Source organism: Phacochoerus africanus, chromosome 5 (assembly GCF_016906955.1).
Source record: "Phacochoerus africanus isolate WHEZ1 chromosome 5, ROS_Pafr_v1, whole genome shotgun sequence".
In the NCBI taxonomy this organism is placed as follows: Eukaryota; Metazoa; Chordata; class Mammalia; order Artiodactyla; family Suidae; genus Phacochoerus; species Phacochoerus africanus.
In genome coordinates, this window is record NC_062548.1 from 38,648,708 (window position 1) to 38,668,043 (window position 19,336).

At 46.4% G+C, this 19,336-nt stretch overlaps 1 long non-coding RNA gene across 1 annotated transcript; it reads left to right on the top strand.

The window, feature by feature from the left end:
- Positions 1-1,761: 1,761 nt before the first annotated feature.
- LOC125126764 (uncharacterized) lies at positions 1,762-13,331 on the top strand. Its single transcript, XR_007134781.1, has 3 exons — positions 1,762-1,818; positions 6,217-6,379; positions 13,185-13,331. It is a non-coding gene; the product is annotated as an uncharacterized LOC125126764 (long non-coding RNA).
- Positions 13,332-19,336: the final 6,005 nt, after the last annotated feature.

Here is a 19,336-nt window from a genome sequence, read left to right on the forward strand (position 1 = left end):
ATACAGCCCTTAGAGAAGCTTGACCCAAACCAATTCAGAAAAAAAGGAAATCACCAAAGAGCCAAATTCTTGGCTTTTAAAGGTTTCCTAAGCAGGCTTTTGAAATTCATGGCAGAGACAGTAATCTTGAAAGCCAAGGCTTTTGATATGCAAGATTTTTTTTTTAAGGGCTGTTAACTTTGGTTTTGAGTTTTAAAACTTTGGATTCAAAAGCAAATCCCTGAAGAAATCTTGGAATAAAGTTGATGCCACGGCCATCAACACATTTGCAGGGGACTTGATGAAAAGTCAGATTTTTCTGTCCTTAGGGCTGAAATTTTATTTATTTTTTTTTTTTGCTGGCAAAGCAAGAGACTTTATTGGGACTTTAAAAAACAAAAGTCTTCTATTGGGAAGGGGAGCCTAGGCAGAGAGCAGTAGGGTAAGGGGACCTAGGAGAACTGCTCAGCCATGTGGCCCATGGTCTCTGGTTTTATGGGAATGGAGTTAGTTTACAGATCGTCCCTGGCTGATCATCTTGCTCAGCCCATATCTGGTCTGGCCCTGGGTCCTTCTTGGTGGCATGTGCACCTCTCAGTCAAGATGGGTTCCAGCGCCAAGGATCCTGGGAGGTTGGTGGTCTCCTCCCTCCTATTGGGGCAGAATACTAATCAGGTAGTCAGTGTAGGAGCAGGGGCTTCAATGCGTTCTTTGATAGGCTGTTGATTAACATTTGTGGTTTAAGGGCTCCAGGGAGTAATTCCCCACAGGCCTTGTTTATTATAGGGAGTAGCATCCCCACAAGCCTTGTTTACTCTAGGGAGTGTACCTACACCCAGATGGGCATTAATCCCTAACCCCTGTGACTCAGTTTATAGGAAGAAAAGGGCAAAGAAATCATAAGACTTATGGGACATTTCTACCCCTAAGACCCCTACTGGACAAGGACTGACCTAGGTAACTGGCCAGAGCCAATGGGAGAAAACCACATATTTCCTGGACCCCATGTTGGTGCCCCCCTATCTTTAAGGGATAAAAACCCCTATAGAACAATAGAGAGCAGGGGCCTTCTCCCCTCTCCCAGCAGCCCTGAGAGCTATTTGCTTCCCTCTACTAATGGCTTCGCCTGCTTGCTGCCTGTACGCGTTTGCAGAATTCATTCTTCCACTGCGTGAACAAGAAAAGGCTGAAATTAAAAAAACAAACAAACAAACTTAAAAAAACCCCAAAACCCAGGCAGGAGGAATTAATAAATCCCAAGGGCCTAGGGAGTAGGTAAAACTGGATTAGCCATGAACTGATGAGCTGATCATTGTTGAAAGTATGCTTATTATCTCTTCTCTCTACTTTTGGCTTTAAAACAAACAAAAAAATACCATTATAAAACATTTGCTCTTGTTATTTTTAATGTGGAAGCTGGGAGACTAGCAAATTATTCCAGTGGTGGTACCTGGACGAGGGCAGCCGTGATGGAGAGGACGAAAGAGGCTAGAAGAAGGCTTTGGATTCAACATACATCCGTGGTGGGTTAAGGATCCGTTGTTGTCGTGATCGGTGGTGTAGGTCACAGACGAGGTTCAGATCCTGAGTTGCTGTGGCTGTGGTGTAGGCCGGTGGCTACAGCTTCAATGAGACCCCAAGCCTGGGAACTTCCGTATGCTGTGGGAGGCGGCCCTAGAAAAGGCAAAAAGACCAAAAAAAGCAAAAAACAAAACATCCTGGTACCACACTGGATTATCGCATTATCTCACGCCTTATCCGTGCATTTTCCTTCCTCCTTAAGGTCCGGAGATGACGGTCCCCTAGCTCTTGACTCTGGGGAGAGATGGCGGGTTGGAGGTAGGTTCCTGAGAAGGGTCTCTGCCCTCAGTCTATAGCCTGAAGGGCTTCAGAAACATGCAGGTGCCTGTGGGCTTCAGTCTAGGAACCTTGGGAACCTCAAAGAGTTTTCAATAGGCAGTGGATTCAGCTGGTTATTTACTTATTTATATATTTATTTATTCCTTTTCAGGGCCACACCCACAGCATATGGAAGTTCTCAGCTAGGGGTCAAACTGGAGCTGCAGCTGCAACAGCCACAGCAACACCAGATCCCAGCCACATCTGTGACCCACGTACACTGCACCTTGCAGCAACCCCGGATCTTTAACATGCTGAGTGTGGCCAGGGATCAATCCTTCATCCTCACAGAGACAACACTGGGTCCTTAACTGGCTAAGCCAAAATGGGAATTCTTTTAGCTGGTTTAAAAATTTCCCTCTTCCCAGCTGCTGCACGGAGCAGTTTAGAGTGGGCTGCCTGTGGAAGTGGACGAGATATGAGAATCGAAATCAGTGCAAGTCCTTTTTTTTCTTTTCTCTCTCTCTCTCTTTTTTTTTTTTTTTTGGCTGTGCCTGCAGCCAAATCACACAGCTCATGGGTAAATGATGAACCCAGGGAGCTGATATCAGAACCTACACTCTTACCCACTATACAAAATACACTATACTAGATTTTTGTTGTTGTTGTTGTGGCCTTGCCCCTAGCATACAGAAATTCCCAGGCCAGGGATCAAACTTGAGCCACAACAATGACCTGAGCTACAGCAGTGACAATGCTGAGTCCTTAACTGCTAGGCCACCAGGGAACTCCTCAAGTACTCTATATAAACATGTTTTTTTACTCCTCCTAGCAACCCTGCAAAATGGGGATCAGTATCCTCATTTTCAACACAGGAAAGCTGAGATCAGAGAGGTTGAGTGATGTACCCATAGTCACACAGCAATTACCTGTAAGGTTGCCAGATAAAATACAAGGAAACTCTGGCATGGAATATAGTTATACTAAAAGATCATTCACCATTTATCTGAAGTTCAAATTTAACTGGATGACTTAATTTTTTTTTTTTTTTTTTTTTTTTTTTGCTTTCTAGGGCTGAACCCATGGCACATGAAGAGTCCTAGGCTAGGGGTCGAATCAGAGCTGTAGCTGCCAGCCACAGCCACAGCAACGCAGGATCCAAGCCGTGTCTGTGACCTACACCACAGATCACAGCAATGACTGATCCTTAACCCACTGAGCAAAACCAGAGATCGAACCTTCGGCCTCATGAATGCTAGTCAGATTTGTTAACAGCTGGGCCACGAAGGGAACTCCAAAGATTATTCACTGTTTATCTGAAATTCAAATTAAACTGGATGATTTACATTTTTATTTGCTAAATCTGGCAACATTAATTACCAACCCAGCAAGGATTTGAGTCCAGAATTTGGCACCAAATCCATTCCCCAAATTGTCCTGACTCTAGGGTAAGAATTCACTCTGTTTCATCTCCACACCCTGCTCATCACCTCATGGGGAACTTCCGACAGACAGAGCCCCTGGCAAATGTTTGTCTATTTGTCTGCTTGCTTTTTGGCCATGCTCATGGCTTTTGGAAGTCCCTGGGCCAGGGATCAAACCCGAGACACAGCAATGACAATGTTGGATTCTTTTTCTTTTTTTTTTTTTGTCTTTTTGCTATTTCTTGGGGCGCTCCCGCGGCATATGGAGGTTCCCAGGCTAGGGGTCGAATCGGAGCTGTAGCCACCGGCCTACGCCAGAGCCATAGCAACTCGGGATCCAAGCCGCATCTGCAACCTACACCACAGCTCACGGTAACGCCGGATCAGTTAACCCACTGAGCAAGGCCAGGGATTGAACCCGCAACCTCATGGTTCCTAGCCGGATTCGTTAACCACTGCGCCACGATGGGAACTCCCAATGTTGGATTCTTAAGTCACAGAGCTGCGAGGTAACTCCTGGCAAATGTTCATTGAGTGAATATACAGAAGGACATGCAATGTCAGAGAACCTGGGGTTTTTTTCTGGACAATCAAAAGTTCTAGGAATACAGAAGGACATGCAATGTCAGAGAACCTGGGGGTTTTTTCTGGACAATCAAAAGTTCTAGGCCTAGTGGTTAAGGAATCAGCATTGTCACTGCTGTGGCTCAGGTTTGCTCCCTAGCCGTGGAACTTCTGTATGCTGCATGCAAGGCCACCAAAAAAAAAAAAAAAAAAATATATATATATATATATATATATATATATATATATATATATATATATGGTAGAGTGAGTTCTGTGTAGTAATTAAGAGATAAGAGTGTAGATTCTGATATCAGCTCCTGTAGTCATCTTTTACCCAGCAGCTGTGTGATCTGGAGCAGGTCACTTAAACTCTGTGCCTCAGTTTCCTCATCTGTAAAATGGGCATGGTAAAATTGCACTAATAATGGTGATTTCCTCAGAAGTCTGTTTTGAAGCTCAAATGAGCAATGCCAGTGCCATGCAGAGAGTAAGACCTCATGAAATATTGGCTGTGACTAGGGGTCAAGAGGAAGGTAAAGAAGTAAATAAAATTCTGCAGACCCTCCTCACCTGCCAGGAATACACAGGAGTTCGCTTTCAGGGTGGGAACTGTTTCCTTCCAGGTCATCCCACTCCCAGTAGGGGGCGCAGTAAATACTGATTCAACAAGGAAATTAGCCAGGAGAGGTGTTTGTAAGGGGACCAGAACTGATCGCTGAAAATAACCAAAAAACAGCACAAGGCGCTATATATTCAATACCTTGTAATAACCTATAATGGAAAATAATCTGAAAAAATGTGTGTGTATAACTGAGTCACTTTGAGACATTGCAAATCAACTCTACTTCAATAAAAAAATTTCTTTTTAAATCTCAAACCAAGAGTTCCCATCGTGGCTCAGTGGTTAACAAATCCGACTAGGAACCATGAGGTTTCGGGTTCGATCCCTGGCCTTGCTCAATGGGTTAAGGATCCACCATTGCCGTGAGCTGTGGTGTAGGTCGCATACGCAGCTCGGATCCCACTTTGCTGTGGCTCTGGCGTAGGCTGGAAGCTATAGCTGCGATTGGACCCCTAGCCTGGGAACCTCCATATGCTGTGGGTGCGGCCCTAGAAAATACAAACATAAAAATAAGAATAAAATGTCAAACCAAAAGAAGAAAGAACCCCACAAAGCAAAAACTCTATCAGAGGGAAACAATTTGAGGGACAATTTCAGAATATGACCGTGAGTTAGTCAAAGCATCTGTTATTGAAAAGACTTGTATTCTGAGGGAGACCTTTTGGTCGCTTAGAAAAAGCAAAAATGGTTTGGGGGTGGCAAGCCACAGCAAATCCTGTCATTAAAGCAAAATTAGCACCGGTCTTAAAATTCCAGGGGTTACAAAACAGCCTGGCTGAGGATATTCATGCCTAATTATTGTGCCTAATAATTACCTCGACTAATTAGAGCAAAGGTTTTGGAGTATGTTTCTATTCCCAGACACTGAGTCATCAGTGACCCAGAATAAATCATTTTGCTCTATTTGCGTCTTGGATTATTCACATGGAAGCACCCTCAGCCAGTCCCTCAGGGAAATTCCAAAGGCTTCATTAATTAATATTTGGAAAACAGTGTAATTTGTATATGGTGGGACTATAGAAACATGACGTCAGTCCATTTGTTTTGCATGGCGGGTTCGTTTTTAATTATTCAGCTATGCTCCAGGGATACTTAATATTTATTAACCTCCTACTCTGAGCTTAGCCTTGAGGTAGGAACTGGGGGTACAGTAGTGAACAAGATAGAGTACGCCTGTCCTCATGATGCTGAGAGTCTAGTGGTGGAGAGAGATGATAAACAAGGGAAGCCACAAATAAAATAATCACAAACTGTTAAGAACTGTGAGGAAAGCTAATAGGATTCTGCCATAGCAGCAGGAGGAGGTCTATATTTTATGCAACATATGGAAGTTCCTGGGCCGGGCCACAGGTCAAATCCAAGCTGCAGCTGTGACCTATGCCACTGTCTGGGGCAACTGCAGGCCACAGCAGGAACTCCCAGGAGGGGTCTACTTTTGGTGGATGGTCCTGGAGGGCTTCTTGGAGGCAGTGAGACCACCCAAGCTAAGACCACCCAGGTGGAGTTGGTGCTTAGTATCTGTGCAAGACATGGAAGGAAGCAGAACAGAGCAGTGGGTAGTGAGTGGTCGTGATGAGCACGGCCTGTCCTGGGTTTGAATCCTGCTCTGCTCTGACTTGCTGTGTGATCTTGTGCAAGCTAGTTGCCCTTCTCCCCTGCCTCAGTGTCTCCATCTGTAAAATGAAGGTAGTAATAGTACCTGCTTCATAGGGCCGTCATAATCAGTAAATTGACATTCGTTTTCTGTTTTATTTATTTGTTTGTTTTTGGCTGCTCCCATGACAGAAAAATTCCACTGCCAGGAATCGAACGTGTGCCACAGTTGTAACCCGCATCGCAGCAGTGACAACACCAGATCATTAACCCACTGAGCCACCAGGGAATTCCTGTGAATTGATATTTGTAAAGCATTTAAATGTCTGCCAGGCATGAATCAAGCATCACACAGGTAAGGGTCCCAGGGGCTGTGGATGTTCTCCACATCCCTGAGCTCACCTGAGCTCACCTGAGCTTAGCACTTCCCAACTCTGCAACCTGCATCTCTCATATCCTCCACCTGGGGCCGCTCTCCAGCTCAACCAAACACAAGCTCACCATGGAAATATGGAGGGAGTTAAAGTCGCGAGGGCTACCCTAAACTGGAGAGGACAGATGTTGATGGTAAATGCCTCAGGTTCTCCATCTCCACGGAGGCCACGCTGACCTGCACCCCACACTGGATCTCGGGGGAGCCCCAGTGCAACAACCCCAGTTGTCCAACAGCCTATTAACACACCCTTTACTGGTTCTTCGCCCTTCCCTGACTCACCTCGCTCCCTCTCAGTGCTTCCTGGAATCGGCTCCCAGGGTGAGCGCTGTGTCTAGAGTAAAACATAGGATGCTCTTCAAAGGAGGAAGAGGTTAAACACATGTGGTCCATCCCGGCCACGGAGCAGTATTCCGCCATTGAAAGTGATGGAGTTCTAATGCATGCCACGGTGTGGACGAACCTCAGAAACAGTACACTAAGTGAAAGCAGCCGGACCCAAAAGGCCACACGTAGTATGCTTCCATTTGTAGGAAATAGGCTGAGGAGGTACATCCACAGAGACAGAAGGCAGACTAGTGGTTTTCAGGAATTTGGGAGGAGGAAGAGTGGGTAGTGAGTGCTTAGTGGGTGCAGGGTTTCTTTGCGGTGCTGAAGAATGGCTTGGAACTCAACAGAGGCGACGTTGCACAACATTTTGAATGTACTAAAAGTCACCAAATTGTTCGTTTAGAAATGGTTCATGTTCGGAGTTCCCGTCTTAAGGTAGCAGAAGTAATTCCGACTAGGAACCATGAGGTTGCAGGTTCGATCCCTGGCCTCACTCAGTGGGTTAAGCATCCGGCATTGCCGTGAGCTGTGGTGTAGGTCGCAGATGAGGCTCAAATCTGGCGTGGCTGTGGCTATGGCATAGACCCCTAGTCTGGGAACCTTCATATGCTGCAGGTGCGGCCCTAAAAAGCAAAAGCAAAAACAAAAAACAGTTCATGTTGGAAATTCTCTTGTGATGCCATGGGCTAAGGATCTGGTATTGTCACTGCAGTGGCTTGGGTCACTGCTGTGGCAAGGGTTCGATCCCTGGCCTGAGAATTTCCACATGCCACGGGCATGACCAAAAAAAGTAAAACAGAATAAGTAAAATGATTATGTTAATTTTATGTTGTATGAACTTCACCTCAATTTAATAAACATATTAAACACACACACACACACACACACACACATGCACACATACACACACTCACTGAGCAACCTTCTCCTCCCCTGCCCCAGGGCTGGAAATCCTCAGCCTGTTTCAGGACCTTGTGTGGGAATCGTTTCAGGGCATTACCTTCAGGGAGAGGAAGCCTCTTCAGCCCTGAAAACCATGTGGTCCTTCCTTCCTAAAATTGCAAGGAGGGGAATTCATGTTTCTTTACTGAGGCCCTACTATGTGCAGGCTGTGTGTAGGACCCTCCGTAGGAACCATTTCCATCAGCCCTCTTGACCCTCTCTTGCCTCCCCCATTTAATTTTTCTTCCCCTTTCTTATCACCAACTGATATTACATGATATATACCTATTTTCTCATTGTTTTTTTTTTCTCACTAGGATGTAAGCTTCACGGGGCAGGAAGTGTGTTTTATTTATTGCCATATCCCCTATGCCTGGCACATAGTAGGTGCTCAATAAATGCTCATTACATGAAGGCACTCAGCACAACAGGAATTAGCATCTCCAGTTTACAGATGGGGTGATGCAGGCTCATGATTTGTCAAAGTCCCATGACTAGTAAACAGCAGAGCCTGAATTTGAACTTAAGGCCACCTGGGGGCACAGCCCATGTGGCAGGGCAGGGAGCTTTCCTGTGCCCTGCTGGGATGAGTTAGATGTCTGAAAACTAGAGGCGTCAAGGTGATGACTCATCCCTTAGGCAAAGAAGAGCCGAATCATGACCCAGAGTTGAGTCACCGTTTCTGCCTCCCTCTGTGCTGACTCGTTCATGCCTCCAGTTCTTGGCCTCCCCAGCTCTTGGTGGGGAGGAAGCCAGGGACTTAACATAGCCTGGGCCTCCTTTCTTGTCTGGCCTCTGCCCTTTTGGCTGGGACCATCTGACCCAGATGAAACCACAGATGTGGGCCCACGCCAGCTGTCACTGTACAGCCACGGCAAGGTCTGAACGCTGGCAGTGATGAGACCTTGAAGCCATTCCTGCTGCAGGGTTTTCCTGGATGGATGGCACCAGCTCTAACCCCTGGCACAGCTGACTTACTTAAAGCACTCACTTAGGAGTTCCCATCATGGCTCAGCGGTAACGAACCCAACTAGGTTCCTTGAGGATGTAGGTTCAATCCCTGGCCTCGCTCACTGGATTAAGGATCTGGCGTTGCCATGAGCTGTGGTGTAGGTTGCAGATGCAGCTTAGATATGGCGTTGCTGTGGCTGTGGTGTAGGCAGGCCACTGTAGCTCCAATTTGACTCATAGCCTGGGAACTTCCATATGCTGTGGGTGCAGCCCTAAAAGCAAAACAAAAAACAAACAAAAACACTCACTCAATCTAATGTTTAAAAAAGAAAACAAGGAGTTCCCGTCGTGGTGCAGTGGTTAACGAATCCGACTAAGAACCATGAGGTTGCGGGTTCGATCCCTGGCCTTGCACAGTGGGTTGAGGATCCGGCGTTGCCGTGAGCTGTGGTGTAGGTTCACAGACGTGGCTCAGATCCCATGTTGCTGTGCTCTGGCGTAGGCCGGTGGTTGCGGCTCTGATTCAACCCCTAGCCTGGGAATCTCCATATGCTGCAGGAGCAGCCCAAGAAATGGCAAAAAGATGAAAAAGAAAAGAAAACAAGCCTTAACATCAGAAAGAAATGGGTTTGAAGCCCAGCTCTGCCGTTTATTAGTTGTGTGACCTTGGGCTCACTCTTTGACCACTCTGTTTGTCAAGTTCCTCATCTGGAAAACTAGGTAGTAATGTTATTTGCTTCTATGTGTTTGCAAGAGGATAGAATAGGACTTTTTTTTTTTTTTTTTTGCCACGCCCAGAACATGCAGAAATTCTGGATCCAGGGATCGAACCCACACTCCAGCAGCAACTGAAGCCACAGCAGTGATAACTCCCTGAGCCAACAGGGAACTCCAGAACAGGACTTTCTGAGTGGGAGCCCTTTGCATAGCGTCAAGGAGGGAAAAGTGCTGAGAACTGAACCCTAAGGCAGGGAAGAGAATGAGGTGGGGTTGGAGGTAAACAAGGTTGTGGGTGTGGGCCCCAGGCTGACCGGTGAGTCAGAGACGGAGGCTGGACAGATGGCTTAAGCTCAGCTTCCCCTTCTCCAGCTGCACTGGAGTGGGGGTTGGATTCTGCTAAATCCTGCCCTGTCCCCCACAGAATGAGAAAACGATCTCACACAGAATGAGAACAGTCCACAAAAGGAAGAACGTTCAGCACTGTGGTCAGGCCTTTGAGGATGGGCGATATTGAAACCATCACTCTAGGAAGTTCCCATGGTGGTGCAACGGAAATGACTCTGACCAGTACACGTGAGGATGCGGGTTCAATCCCTGGCCTCACTCAGTGGGTTAAGATCCAACATTGCCATAAGCTGCGGTGTAGTTTGCAGACGCTTCTTGGATCCCGCGTCGCTGTGGCTATGGTGTAGGCTGGCAGCTGTGACTCTGATTTGACACTAGCCTGGGAACTTCTATATGCCACGGGTTCAGCCCTAAAGAGCAAAAAAGAAAGGAAGGAAGGAAGGAAGGAGGAAGGAAGGAAGGAAAGAGAAAAAATGGACTAGGTTTTTTAATATGGATGATATTACCCTAGTAATCCATGAGTATATTTTTGTTGCGAAAGATTCTAACAATCCAGACCTATGTGGAGCAAATGACGAAGTCCCGCTTCACCAGCTTCCACTATCAACAGTTTGAAGCACAGCCTCACAGTCTCTTTTCTTTGCATTTATGTAGCTGTGTGCACAGGGCTAACTGATAACAGTAGCTGGGCACTTAGCACACGTCAACCCCTGCTGCAAGCTATTACCAAAGATTAATATATTTAATCTTACCAACTATAATGGAAAAATAAAAATCATTAAAAAAGAAAAAATATGTATATTTAATCTTCACAACAGCCACAGGAAGCAAATTCTATTATTATCGCTCATTTCCTGAGGGGGAACTCAGGCCCGGAGAGGTGAAGTAACTTCCCCAAAATTACCCAGCGTCAGAGAGGAAGACCTGGGATTCAAACCCAGGCAGCCTGGCCCCAGAGTATGTACACATAACCATTGCATTCTATTGTCTCTCATATATTTTCTTTTTTTCCTTTTTTTTTTTTTGCTTTTTGTTTTTAGGGCCATACCTGCAGCATGTGAAAATTCCCAGGCTGGTGGTCAAATCAGAACTACAGTTGCTGGCCTATGCCACAGCCACAGCAACTCGGGAATTGAGCCACATCTGCAACCTACACCACAGCTCACAGCAACACCAGATCCCTGACCCACGGAGCAAGGCCGGGGATCAAACCCGCATTCCCGTGGATACTAGTCGGATTCCTTTTTGCTGTGCCACAATGGGAATTCCTCTCATATATTTTCTTTTCTTTTTTGCTTTCTAGGGCTGCACCTATGGCATGTGGAGGTTGCCAGGCTAGGGGTCGAATCAGAGCTGTAGCTGTTGGCGTACGCCACAGCAACAGCAACATTGGATCCAAGCCACATCTGTGACCGACACCACAGGTCACAACGCTGGATCCTTAACCCACTGAGCAGGGCCAGGGATCAAACCCACAACCTAATGGTTCCTAGTAGGATTCGTTTCTGCTGTGCCACGACGGGAACTCCCCTCTCATATATTCTTACGCATCTTTCGCTTTTTTTTTTTTTTGGCATTTGATATATTTTAGAGAGCATCCCATGTCAGTTCACAAAGATCTGCTTCTCTCCCCACTTTCTTTCTTTTTTTCTTCTTTTTTTCTTTTTTGCTTTTTAGGGCTACACCAGCGGCATATGGAGAGTCCCAGGCTGGGGGTCCAATCAGAGCTACAGCTCCTGGGCTACGCCACAGCAACACCAGATCTGAGCTTCGTCTGTGATCTACACCACAGCTCACGGCAACGCCAGATCCTTAACGCACTGAGCGAGGTCAGGGATTGAACCCAAAACCTCATGGTTCCTAGTCAGATTCATTTCTGCTGCACCATGGCAGGAACTCCTGCTTCTCTCACTTTAATGGTGGCACAGAACCAGGTGGCGCAAAAATGCTGTAATCTCCTTGTCGATTCCTTGTTGATGGACTGTTGGGGTTTTCCACTCTTCCGTTTTTACAAACAACCCTTTGGCCGTCATCACTTGATTATATATCTTTGGGCACTCATAGCTATTTCTAGGGATTTCTAGAAGTAAGGATATACACATATATATTTTTTTCTTTTTGGGCTGTGCCCATGGCATGCAGAAGCTCCTGGGCTAGACATGGAACCTGCATCACAGCACTAACCAGAGCCACAGCAGTGACAGTGCTGGACCTTAACCCACTGAGCCACCAGGGAACTCCAGAAACGAGGATTTAAATCTGTGGAAACTATCATTCAATTATCTTCCCCAAAGGATGTCCCCAATTTACACCCCAACTCTTGCCAATACCAGATGATACAGCTTTTGCTTATTTTGCCACTGGGTCGGGGAGGTGGGAAAGTTACCTCTCATGGAATGCTTGACTTTGCATTTCCCAGATCCTCAGTGAGCTCAGCATCTTTTCAAATGTGTATAATGACATTTCTGCCTTGCCTTCTGGGCATGCCCTGTTAGAGCTGACAGGTCTGTGGGTACTTAATGCAGTTGCACCCACCTCCACCCCGTAGTGCTTGTTTACGTTCTGGCTGTCCGAACCTTCTTCCCTTTCCTGTGATAACAGTCCCTGTGTCCCCCTTTTCACCGATTTCCTGTGGAGTCATATTCACAGCCTTTGACCCAAAGTGGGAACCAGCAGGTCCATCCAAAGGTGATTTGTTCAGGGCAGGGAATCATGACCCAAGAAGGGCCAGCCAGAGAAAACAAGGCTCCATCCTTGATTTCTTGTCTGGCTCTTGGACAGAGAAACCCTGTCTTTCCCTGCATTTGGTTCAGTTACCACGGAACCCCAAGAGAAGCTGAAAAAATCAAGACATCACGGAGAAGGCAATTCAAAGGAAGGCAGCGACTCTGAATCTGGATGGTATCATTATTTGAGGGTTTTGGTGTGTTTTTTCTTCTATTTGGGGCCGCACCTGCAGCATATGGAAGTTCCCAGGCTAGGGGTTGAAGTGTAGCTGCAGCTGCCAGCCTTTGCCACAGCTTTCAGCCACGATGGATCCTTAACCCACTGAACGAGGCCAGGGATTGAACCCACATCTTCATGGATACTAGTCGGGTTCCAAACTTGCTGAGCCGCAAGGGGAACCTCAAGAGCCCAAGTTTTACTGAATGTGAATGTGTGTTCCTCCTTCTGGGCATGTGGATCCATCAGGACTCATTGTAAGGTGAAAAATGAAACCCCTCCCCCCAGAAAAAGTTCTCAATCTAAGCTGTTTAAATAATAATGAAAACAAAGAAATATATTTGCAAATAGCACAGGCAAGGTAGGCACAGAGAAGACAATGTTTAAAAAAAGAGGAGGAGGAGGAATCTTTGTGAGCTGAGCAAATCGCACGGGTGTCAGGAGTGAACAGACATTCTCATTGCTTTTCATTTGACTCAGGTTTTCTCGCCTGCAGGGCGGAGGCAGGGGGCGATAAGTGGGCTGGCGGCTCTCCTTCCTGGCAAGAACCACAGCTGTCACCGAGAGAGGCTTGGATACATTCTGTGAGCAATTGTCTTTGAATGCTGATTTTTTTTATTAAAATGTTTTATTTTTGCTTTTATTTTCCAAATAGAAATGACTGCCCTTGAGGTTAGCCAGAGGTCCCCAGGCTGGGAGAGAGGAGGCTGCTGGTCACACTGGCATCTCACCGGATGGTGACAGTGGGGAGGGGCTGAGGAAGAGTGAAAAGAGCTTGGGACTCCCAGTGTCAAACCCTGACTGCCCCACTTACTAGCTGCTCCAGGTGCTGTGGCTTAACACAAGAGATCCCCCGAAACTCAGTGCCAAAAACCAACCTTTTATTTATTTATTTGTTTTTTGTCTTTTTAGGGCTCCACCCACAGCATATGGAGATTCCCAGGCTGGGGTCGAATCAGAGGTGCTTGCACCGGCCTATGCCACAGCACGCCAGATCCCACCTGCATCCTCGACCCCCCCAGCAGCTTGCAGATCCTTAAGCCACTGATGGAAGCCAGGAATCAAACCCACATCCTCATGGATCCTAGTGGGGTTTGTTAACCACTGAGGCACAAGGGAACTCCTGGGGTCTCTAATAAGGGCACTAATCCCATTCATGAGGGCTCCACCCTCATGACCTAATCACCTCCCAGATACCATCCCATCGAGGGGTAGGATTTCAACAAATTAATCTGGGGAGAGGGGACACATTCAGTCCCTACCAGAGTCTGGTGTCTCTTTGTGAAAGAGAAAAGCCTGTTTCCCAAAGGGACTTGTAAAACTTTGTTATTAAAGAGCTAGAGTTGGATGCTGCACATCACCAGCTATCAGGGAACTGCAAACCAAAGCACAGTGAGATGCCACTTCACAACCGCTAGGATGGCTACAATAAAAAAATTTTTTAAAGAAAAGCAGGAGTTCCCATAGTGGCTCAGTGGAAATGAATCCGACTAGGAACCCTGAGGTTTTGGGTCCAATTCCTGGTCTCGATCAGTGGGTGAAGGATCCAGCATTGCTGTGGCTGTGGTGTAGGCCGGCAGCCGTAGCTCCGATTCGACTCCTAGCCTGGGAACTTCCATGTGCCACGAGTTTGGCCCTAAGAAGCAAAAAAAGAAAAAGAAAAGCAAGTATTGGTGAGGAAGCGGAGAAATTGGAGCCTCATGCGTGGCTGGCGGGAATGTAAAATGGCACAGCTACTGTGGAATCAAGTTTGGAGGTTCCTCAAAAAGGTCAACAGAATTACCATATGTTCTAGGGATTCCGCTTCTAGGTATAGACTTCAAATCACTGAAAACCGGTATTCAGACAAATACACGTACCTGCATGTTTATAGCATCATTATTCGCAATCACTAAAACATGTAAACAGCCTGTAAACAGTCCCCCATTGTGTCTCGGTGGGTTACAAACCCGATTAGCATCCATGAGGACGCAGGTTCGATCCCTGGCCTCACTCAGTGGGTTAAGGATCCAGCATTGCTGTGACTTGGATCCTGAATTGCTATGGCCGTGGTGTAGGCCAGCAGGGGCAGCTCCGATTCGACCCCTAGCCTGGGAATTTCCATATGCCATGGGTGTGGCCCTAAAAAGACCAAAAAAAAAAAAAAAAAAAGTTGGGTAACCACTACTTCTATTTAGTTCCAAAACATTATAATCATCTCAAAAGGAAAACTTATGCCCATTAAGCAGTTTCTCCTCATTCCCCACTGAGTCCCCCAATTTCTGGTAACCACAAATATGCATTCTACCTCTGTGAGGTTACCTATTCTGAGTGGGTTTTTTGTTTTTGTTTTTTTTTAAGGTTTTTGTTTGTTTGATCGTTTGCTTTTATGGCAGCATTTTTGACATATGGAAGTTTCTGGGCCAGGAATTAAATCCAAGCTGCAAAATCTATGCCACAGTGCAGTAATTCCAGATCCTTTAACCCACTGCTCTGGGCCATGGGTCAAACCTGCGTCCCGGAGCTGTAGAGACAATGACGATGCTGATCCCATTGCACCACAGCAGGAACTCCTGAATGTTTTATATAAATGAAATCATATGATTTGTGACCTTGTGTGTCAGGCTTATTTCATTTAGCATAAGGTTTTTGAGGTTCATCTACATTGTGGCCTGGGTCAGAACTTCATTTTTATGGCAGAATACTATTTCCTTGTGTCCCTAAAAAGCAAAAATAAATAAACAAAATAAAATGAAATGGTTACTTTTATGTTCTGTGAATTTCACCTAAACAAAAAACAAAAGCAGAAGCTCCCATTGTGGCTCAGCTGGTTAAGAACCCAACTAGTATCCATGAGGATGTGGGTTCGATCCCTGGCCTCTCTCAGTGGGTTAAGGATCCAGCTTCGCCACAAGCTGTGGGGTAGGTCGAAGACGTGGCTTGGATCCGATGTTGCTGTGGCTATGGTGTAGGCCAGTAGCTGCAGCTCTGATTCGCCCCCTAGCCTAGGAACTGCCATGTGCCTCGGGTACAGCCCTAAAAAGGGGGGGAGGGGAGGGCTTTGGGTGTAATGTGTTGTCTGCATGACCCAGGCCCTGACCCAGCCCAGCTCTCCTGTTGCTCTGAAGGACTGAACTGTCTTTTCACCACCTGGGGTTTCTAGGGCATCTCCTGATGACACACTTTGATTATATGTTCCAAACCCTAAAGGATCTGGAAACCGTAGTCAGAGCCAATTCAGGGAGGGCCTTGAATGCCATCCTAAGGGCTTTGAGTTTAATTCTGAGGGCAAAGGAAGCCACTAAACAGTGCCCATTTGTTCTTTGTTTTATTTCAGAGCTTCCATGCCCCAAAAGAGCTCTTCAATTTTGCCCCACTCCCTTTTTTTTTTTTTTTTTGCTTTTTAGGGCCGCACATTCCCAGGCTAGGGGTTGAATCGGAGCTGCAGCTGCTGGTCTACACCACAGCCACAGCAAAGCTAGATCCAAGCCGTGTCTGCAACCTACACCACAGCTCACGGCAACGCCGGATCCTTGACCCACTGAGCAAGGCCAGGGATTGAACCTACATCCTCATGGATACTAGTCAGATTCATTTCCGCTGTACCACAAGGGGAACTCCATACCCTGTTTTTAATCAAGCCTTCATCTCGGGGTTTTTTTTTTTTTTTTTTTGGCTGGTGCCTGTGGCATGTGGACATTCCCAGGCCAGGGATCAAACCTGCACCACAGCAGTAACCAGAGCCAAAGCAGTGACAATGTCAGGTCCTTAACCTGCTGAGCCACCAGGGAACTCCTTAAGCCTTCACCTTGGAATAATTTTATACAACTTCATGAGAGACCCTGAGCCAGAACCATCTACTTGAGCAGCTCCTATAGTGCTGACCTGCAGAAACCTGCAGACTATTGTTTTGAGACACTAAATTTTGGGCTTATTGTCATGGAGCAATAAACAACTAATATACAAGCCTACCTCATAGTTTTGTAAAAATTAAACGTAATAACATACATAAAGGTTTAGCATAGTCCTTATTAATATATGTAAAAAAAATAGACACACATGGAGAGATTACAGGCTAATAGAGATCCCTGGGACAGTGACAGAGGGTCATCAGAATCCCTTGAAGAGGAGTTCCTGATGTGGCTCAGTGGAAATGAACCCGACTCGTATCCATGAGGATGCGGGTTCAATCCCTGGCTTTGCTCAGTGGGTTAAGGATCTGGCATTATCATGAGCTGTGGCGTAGGTCACAGATGTGGCTTGGATCCGGTGTTGCCGAGGCTGTAGTGTAGGTCTGTGGCTCTGATGTGACCCCTAGTCCTAGCCCAGGAACTTCCACATGCTGCGGGTGGGGCCATAAAAAGGAAAAGGGGGGGAGGGTTGGGATTCCAGTTTTCCACAGTCCCCACCCCCCCTTAGTAGGAGCCCTGAGGTTGAAATCCAAACCCACTTATCCTTTGAGCATTGGAGTTACTATTTTTCTTTCAGCAGGGCCGTATTTCTCAGGACCCTCTTCTATCAAGACGGGAAAGAAAGTTAGAGAAGGGACTTTTTGGCATTTGGAACGTAAACCTAAGTAATACTGTATTATGCAAAGAAAGGCTCTGTCTCCCTGGCATTGAGTTCTTGAACTTACCTTTTTGAACTGTAGTCTTGCAAACACCTGTCAGAAGCTGACAAGCTGAGGAGGGAGGGGGCCAGGCGTGGTGGGGCGGGAGATGGAGAACATAGGAGTCTAGGACTCAGTTTGCATTACTGCTACAATCTCAGATGTTAGGGCCTGAAAGAGAGCTCTGGGAGGCTCTGAAAAACAGGAGACGAACAAACAGCTGTTTTCTTCAAATCCCCAAGGAGCCAGCATTCTTGGCATGCTCCGAAGTAGATGAGACCAAAGAAAGAATTTCTCAACAATGTGCATTAAAATCTAAGTACTGGAGTTCCCGTCGTGGCGCAGTGGTTAACGAATCCGACTAGGAACCATGAGGTTGCGGGTTCGGTCCCTGCCCTTGCTCAGTGGGTTAACGATCTGGCGTTGCCGTGACCTGTGGTGTAGGCGGCAGACTCGGCTCGGATCCCGCGTTGCTGTGGCTCTGGCGTAGGCGGGTGGCTACAGCTCCGATTTGACCCCTAGCCTGGGAACCTCCATATGCCGAGGGAGCGGCCCAAGAAATGGCAAAAAGACCAAAAAAAAAAAAAAAATCTAAGTACGTATTTGATTCAGTCCATTTTCACCCCTCCAACAAGTCGTTGCATTAATACTCCTAAGAATTATTGAATTGAAAGCTGTGTTCCAACAAGGAAAGAACAAATAAGAAGGATGAGGTTAAGCATTTCACTGGGACTTCCCCTCTGGCTCACAGCACAGCTACTCAGTGTTGCTTCTACAGTGGCTGTGGCTTGACTCCTGACTCACGAACTTCCATATGCCGCAGGTGCAGCCACTTGTTTAAAAAAGCATTTTTTTTTTTAACTGATCACCTCATGTGCTATGTGCTTTTACATACCCTGAGCCGCCTTCTCGTGTCTCCCTCTTCCTCTTCCCTGAATTGACCCTGAAATCAGCCCTGTGCTCATTGCCTCAGGGGAGAGACATAGCAGAGGATAAAGCAGAATTAATCTTCGGGGCTTTTGTTTTCTAATGTTGAAAGCATGTTACGTGGAATGATATCCAAGATATACGGTGACGTGAAGAAGATGCAGAATGTCTTGATTCATTTGCTAACGTTTGTGATGGGAAAAAAAGAAAGAAAGAAGAAAAGCTGCATAACCTTCATGCCCAGAGGGCTTCTTGAAGTGGCTGGTTTTCGATCTGGAGCAGAAAATGTACAAAGTTGATTTTGGCAGCTACCAAAGACCACTAGGATCATAGCAAGTGGTCACGGGTGTCAAGTTCAGGTGTCTCCCACGGACCAAAGAGGGGATACGTGAGTATCAGTAAAGATAACCGGGGCGCTCCCTTGGCACAGTGGGTTAAGGATCCGGTGTGTTACGGCAGTGGCTGGGTCACTGCTGTGGCATGAGTTCGATCCCCAGCCCAGGAACTTCCATATGCCATGGGCATGGCCAAAAAAAAGATTAAAAATGGAAATTGTATGGGATGAAATACAATAAATATATTTAAATCCACAAACTCATAATCATACTTTTTTTAAAAAACGTCTCACTTTAGAAGATGCTAACAAACCAACTCATTGTTTTGAAATCTGGTAAACAAAGGGAAAGAAACAGGAGCTTCCTGATAGCTCAGTGGGTTAAGGATCTAGCATTGTCACTGCTATGGCTCTGGTTACAGTTGAGTCTCAGGTTCGATGCCTGGCCTGGGAACTTCTGTACACCTCAGGCACAGCCAAAAAAAGAAAATAGGGAAATCAACAAGCATTTGTTCCGCCTTCCTTCTCCAAAGGGTACCTCAGGGCACCCAAAGAGTTGATGAAGGGAAGATTCCACCTAATACGAGAAGGAATAGATCCAATCAGAACATTGCCACTTTGCAGCTTTTAATGGGTTCAGTCGAGCAGTAAGCATTCATGGCTCCAACAGGACAAAAAGAGATGATGTGAGATTGTGTACCACCTCCTGATGGCAATGCACAGAGCACCCTGAGGAGCTGGTCTTGCCAAAACAATGGGATCTGATTCTGATCAAACCATTAGACCTATAGATTGTAAG